We start from the raw sequence: 7,042 nt of genomic DNA, 5'->3' as shown, positions 1-7,042 counted from the left end.
AAAGAACTAATACCAATACTCCTCAAATTGTTCCACACAATAGAAACAGAAGAAACATTGCCAAACTCTTTTTATGAGGCTACAATTACTCTGATACCCAAATCACATAAAGACATTACTAAGAAAGAGAATTACAGACCAATCTCACTCATGAACATTGATGCAAAAATACTCAATAAAATACTGGTAAATCAAATCCAAGAACACATCAGAAAAATTATCCACCATGATCAAATCGGCTTCATCCCAGAGATACAGGGATGGTTCAATATACAAAAATCTGTCAATGTAATCCACCATATAAACAAACTGAAAAACAAAAACCATATGATCATCTCATTAGATTCTGAAAAATCCTTTGACAAAATACAACAACCCTTCATCATAAAGGTCTTGGAGAGAGCATGGATACAAGGAGTAAATTGGGAGCATGGGAGAGGTTTGAAGGGGAGAGGAAGGGAGGGGAGCAGAGAAAAATGTATAGCTTAATAAAATCAATTTTTAAAGATCTGAATGGCTAATAGCATGGGAGGAGATATAGGTGGGACTTGCTGGTAGGGAAAGGAAGGAGGAGAAAGCATTTAGGCTCAGGGGATAAGAAAGGGGAGCGCCAGAGGCTAGCCAGCCAGATACGGAGAAAGCAGGAATGTTGAACATACAGAATAAAGGAAAGGTAAAAAGTCCTGAGGCAGAAATGTAGATGAATAAAAACAGATTAAAGTACATAATAAGAGCTAGTGGGACAAGGGCCAAACATTCATAACTAATAATAAGTCTGTATCTTTATTTGGGAGCTGGTTGGCAGCCCAAAGAAAATGCCAGGTAGGGCTCGCTTGGCCAGGTCCTTACCATCACTAAGAAGAGGGCATCAAATATACTTCATATATTCATCTCTCAGTGGACTGTATTAGATTGAAGAGCTATCAGAATGTATTATTTTTTTGTTTTGTTTTGTTTTTTCTAGACAGGGTTTCTCTGTGTAGCTTTGGAGCCTGTCCTGAAACTAGCTCTTGTAGACCAGGCTGGCTTTGAACTCACAGAGATCCTCCTGCCTCTGCCTCCAAGTGCTGGGATTAAAGGTGTGCACCACCATTGCCCTGCCTAAAATGTAACTTTGGAAGGGTTTTTCATGGTCAAGTCTGGTTCTTTCTCACTGTTGCATGCAGTCTTATTGCTCATAGCTGTCTAGATCAACATGAATTCTCCATCACCCACAAACACCTATGGCCTCCTTAAATTTGAGCTTTGCAAGCCATGTATAACTTCCTACAAAATCTGTGACTAAATAAGTTACCGAAAGCATAAGCCAGCACAAAATCTGATAGAAAACCGCTATTGTATCTTGCTTGAGAGGTCATAGATGCTGTGATCATCAAGAAAGGCTGCTGCCAGGTTTCTGGGCCATTTCACCTCTGCTTCACTGACCTCAAAGAACAAATCACAAAAACATACCTCACTGCAGCCGATGAGATAGAACTTATGCTCATTTGTCAAGTATTTGTTGAGGCCTGATTGTTTCAAGCAATAGAGCTACAAAGATACACAAATAAGATGATACATCCTTGCTATTGGGACCACAGTCTTAGTGATAGACAGGAAGGATGGTAATACAGTCCTGTAAGTGTCCAACAGGAAGGGCCGGAGGCTACCCTGTGCTGTGGGAACAAAGCCGTTCCTTACCATGCGGGTTCTGTTTACTGTGCCAAGGAAGAACTAACTGAACCAAGATGTTTGAGAAGGCAGCATTTGAGCAGAGTACTGAATGACCAGCATTGTGCTCACATGCAGGACAGGACTGGGGGACTGGACAGGAAAGGGTGTGAGGTCAAGAGAGTCTCCTTATCAGTGATGCCCGAAGGATGGAGTAGGGCGCAGAGCCTGCACCTGCAGTGAGCCAGGAGCAGGAGGCTGAGGTCTGGGGAAGTCCAGAGAAGGAAGAGACGTGAGAAGTAGTTAAACCAGCACTAGGTGTTTGCCTGAAAACTTAAGTGTTGTGTGAATGTTCACGTTTCATGTTTATGTCTTCCAAGTCTTACTGATACACCCATCCTAATGTTCTGGACAGCCTGCAGAACATGCCAAAGGAATTCCTGCCACCTGGTGGACAGAGACGACGTCGCAGTGCATAGCTCCAGGTCACAGCATCCAGGATGATATTACTCAGTGAGTTAAGCAGTCAGATGGAGCTGGCTGTGGTGGCTTACACCTACAACCTCAGCACCAGGGAGGCAGAGGATCAGGAGTTCAAGGCCAGCCTTGTTCACACGGGCTCTGTAATGGGGATGGAGAGTGGATGAGTACACACACGATAGCTCAAGCATCCTTCCTCCAGTTCCAGGGGTCTGACAGCCTCTTCTGACCGGTGTGAACCAGGCACAGCTGTGCTATACAGACAGACAGACAAAATATTCATATTTATAACATTTAAAAATCTGAAATACCTTGATGTTCTTTATTCCTGTTATCATGTTGGTAAAGATTTATGTTTAATTATGTATGTGGGCGTGTGCGTGTGAATTTGGGTGCACATGGAGGTGCCCAACATGGGAGCTCAGAACTGAACTTGGGTCCTCTGCAAAAACAGTAACTGCTCTTAACTCCTGAGCTATCCCTCTAGCTCCTCAGATGTATTTTTTTAAAAAGTTAAGGAAAATGCTCTCCTGTATGAAAGACAACGTGAAGGAGGGGGAGAAAATGTTATTGCTGTACACAGGGATCGCCTGCACTCCCCCAAACTCTGCACATGAGCGCCACTCTGCAGTCCAGACTGCTTTCAGCCTTGGCTTCACGCTCCTCCTGTCAGGGTTTCTTTGTCAATCAATAAAGGGTAAACAAGGAGGCATTAAAACATTTCCCAGTTGTGCCGTTTGCACTTAAATGTGAATATGAAATTAGAATACTCCAGGCCCCATTCAGTGCCCAGAAGACCCTCAAGGACACACGTCCATCTGTCAGTCCCCCCACACAGATGGCACAGACACCCATAGTGCAAGGGACATACTTTTCAAAGTCAAAAAGTTGGCCGGGCGGTGGTGGCGCATGCCTTTAATCCCAGCACTTGGGAGTTCGAGGCAGGCCGATCTCTGGGAGTTCGAGGCCAGCCTGGTCTACAAGAGCTAGTTCCAGGACAGGCACCAACGCTACAGAGGAACCCTGTCTCAAAAAACAAAAACAAAAAAAAAGTCAAAAAGTTGGCATGCATTTCCAACAACTTTTTATTACTCCCAGTTGAGGAAGACAGCCTTATAAATGTGATGCAGAAATGTTGGGTTTCTCAGAACAAGTTTTTGGAATTGGCATGATTCTTTTAGAATCGAAACTATCTTAGGAAAAGTCTAGAATAAGCAGAAGAATGAATAATCCTGAAGTATGATTCATATAGCAGGGCATAATCAAGTGTGAACATCACACTTTCCCATGGGATTTCATACACACTTGAATAATCCTGAAGTATGATTCATGAAGAGGGCATAATCAAGTGTGAACATCACACTTTCCCATGGGATTTCATACACACTTGAGTTTTTTATTGTTATGGCGTTTGACCCATGAGCAAGAGTTAAAAATGGAGAATTAGGAAACTTTTGCTGACTGGTCTAACACGAGGCAGTGGAGGGTTACTGAAGATAGGATGTCCACCAGCTGTTTCTCCTCCGCTGAGGTCAGTGTTCTGGGAACAAGTACCAGCAACTTGGAGAAGAGAGGAATTAGTATTGAGATGGATGGACGATGGGGGAGCTGGGAAGTCACAGGGCAGCTAGTTCAGCGCAGGCAAACAGTATCACCCTTTGGCTGTCTAAGAATTAAAGGACTATCTTTAGACAGGGGCTGCTATGACGGGGCTCGCAAACACCCGCCTGGGGTCAAGTTCCCAGGCAACTCTAGTGGTAAGCAGCGTGAAGGAATGTTAAATGGGGTCTCTATCTTCAGGCGGCTTATACCTCACTATAGGTCTTCAAGGAAATCACTATTTGGGCTGAGTGACCTCGGTAGGCTTTGTATAGAGAAAGGTGGGGCTGCTGATGACCGATACAAGCAATGCTACAAAGTTCAAAGTCCCCTTTGGTTTATTCTGAACTGAAGTTACACTTTTACAAGGAAGGGAAGACCATTGGAAAAATACACAGGGGGCAAGCGATTTCACTTCTCTCTCCCTCTAGCTTCCTCGTCTACTATAATTATATGCTGGTTTCCAGACAAGCTACAGAGGGAACGCACACAAAGATAAACACATCAATCAAACAACAGGCATGCGACTGAACATGCCCGTGACACCAGCACTTGGAAGAGCAAGGGCATCCTCGGTTACACAGGAAACTAAAGGCCAACCTGGGAACACTTGGCTTCTCAGTGTTGGGACGATGAAGAGATGCTTCTCAGAAGACACACAGAGGGTACAGAATGCCAGGGTGCTTCTAACATGAACTGATTGTGCTTCCTTTCTATAAATAAGCGTTGGATATGAATATTTACAGGATTTTAAAGTACGTCAAGATGAAAGGTGCTGAGGGCCAGTGAAGTGGCTCAGAGGTTAAGCCATTTGCTTCCAAGCCTGGTATTCAATCCCGACCCAACTACTGAAGACTGTTCTCATGAGCCATTTAAATAAATAAACACAATAATTAATTTTTAAAGATATGCACCAGAAAGACTGTTCAGTGATTAAGAGTGGATACTGCCTGGGTTCAGTTCCTGGCAACCTTGTCAGGAGGGCTTGTTAACTGCCTGCCATTCCAGCTACAGGGGTTCCAATGACCTCGGCAGGCACTCAACTCACGCACATACAAGGCACACATAGAGGTTGGTTGTGATGGCACATACCTTTAATTCCAGCACCGGGGAGGCAAAAGCACAGGAAATCTCTGTGAGTTCGAGGCTAGTCTGGACTACAGAGAAACCCTGTCTCAGAAAAAGCATATACATACTTTTTAAAATCACACACACACACACACACGCACACACACACACACACACACACACCCCAGGCATCTATTTCACCACCTTAGGGGAAAGTGTATGTTAAGGAAACGTTGGGGAGACTTTCAGAAAACCTACTCACATACCTCATAGACAGTGTGGCTAGTTTTGTTTTTAATCAGAGCATTTGAGTAGAAGAAAGGAAACAGCAAAAACCATGAGAAACAGAGAAACTGCTATTCTCTAAGAAGCATTACTCAGGGTGTCTAGAGACACGTGGTGGCAGCTGGGCTCCCTAGACGCTGCCCCTGTTCATGGAGACTGAGCTAAACACCGTGAGGCTACGGAACCACATGACTGCGTTCAGTTCCCTTTTGTGGGCTTCTCCCAGTTGGGAGTGATGCCTACGGCATATGCTATCATCTGCGGCAACGCTCAGAAGGAATCTACACACAGGGCAAATACATAATTAAATACACGTGAAAGCACACCATGGTGAATTCAAAGCAGAGGGAGCGTGTGCGCCCCCAGTGGTGAGAAGTAAACCGCATGGCAGTTCTGTCACCTAACTGTGCTTCTCCACTGCCGCAGCTCACATCTGGCTTTTACTCTTCGGGTTTTAGGGTGTTCCGTCTTTCTGGTCCCCCGATAGCGATACTGACATGATGAGGAGGGTGTTCATTGTCAATCTTCTCTCACGTGTTAGGATTAAATGTCTAGGGCCTAGTCCAGTACCTACTATTTTCCTTTAAACATTTTTATTGTTTTATTTTCATGCGTGAAAGGTTTGCTTCCCTATAAGTGAATAGCATGTGTTTCTGGTGCCCACTGAAGTCAGAAGATGGTGTTGGATCCCATGGAAGTGCTGGGAATTGACCCTGGGTCCTCTGTAAGAACAAGAAATGTTCTTAACCGCGGTGCCATCTCTCCAGCTGTTTCTTTTCTTAAAGCCCGCTTCGGTAGAGTCCGAGGAAGAATCCGCTCAGTGTGTCACCATCAAAAGGATATTCTGCTCACAGGATATGCTTTTAAAACATGCAGAACCATTCACACTCAGTCATGTTCTGGCCTTACAAAGGGTTAGGAAAACACGCTTCTGCGTCCTTTTCCATCAAGTGCCAGTTTCTAAAGCACTAAAAAAAAAAAAAAAATAAGTTCGAGGACAATTTTATCTTTTGAGTTCATTTTCTTCCACTGAGAAAAGAAGCAGGCCATGTCAAGCTAACACTCCCACCACCGCAGGGCTTAAAGCTCCCTTCCCACCTTCACTTTCGCCTCGTCCTGACCCAATCCGCAGCTGCGCGGAAGACCGCACCTTCTCGCTTGCGATCCAGAACACCGTTGGAGGCGGTGACTCTGGTTATTCTGATGAAAACCTCGTGTGAGATGTGGCGCATCAACTACTTCTGATTGCTCATCTGGAACTTTCAAAGACAGATGGCAGTTCAGACACACTGCAGAAACAGGGAACGACCACACCAATTTCAACAAGATGGAAAAATATTCTGAAGTAAGACTTGACACGACTGTCTGCAGATCGTGCTCCTTAAAGACCACGGATGACATGCACAGACATGGGCAGAAACAACACATCTGCAGGCGCTGGCAGGCGGGACTACTCGCCAAAATGAGATAACTTTACAATGATGTGCTGGGCCACAATTACATAAACAGTAGAAAGTACTAGGGCCTAAGCCTACAAGTTTTGTGTGTTTCAAGACCTTATGCAATCAATATTCTGACATCTGTCACGCAAATTTGTTTCTACGATGCTGATGCCAGAAACTAAGGAATCAACATTACTTGATGACTTTTGTTCAGATTCTGAAACAAACACAGTTGGATTCTTTGGAACAACAATCCTTGAGCCACTTTTTCTCTTTTCTTAATTTGGGCCATTAAGAAAAACACAATCATCTCCTTATTAGGCAAAGTTCCATTAGGAAGGCTTGGGGTACAGCCTGTTTCAAAAACCAGCACTTGTAGCTTATGTTAATAGTTCTAAATGTCTAAAGGCCTATTAAACAAAAACAACCTCAACAACCTGAAGTTCAAGCAGCAAGAATTTTTAAAAAGCTGGCCATAAGAGTAGTCAAATAGTCCAGGAACTTTTTAATAGCAAAAC

This window comes from Microtus ochrogaster, linkage group LG1 (genome assembly GCF_000317375.1).
Source record: "Microtus ochrogaster isolate Prairie Vole_2 linkage group LG1, MicOch1.0, whole genome shotgun sequence".
Taxonomy (NCBI): domain Eukaryota; kingdom Metazoa; phylum Chordata; class Mammalia; order Rodentia; family Cricetidae; genus Microtus; species Microtus ochrogaster.
This window is presented reverse-complemented; position numbering follows the sequence as displayed.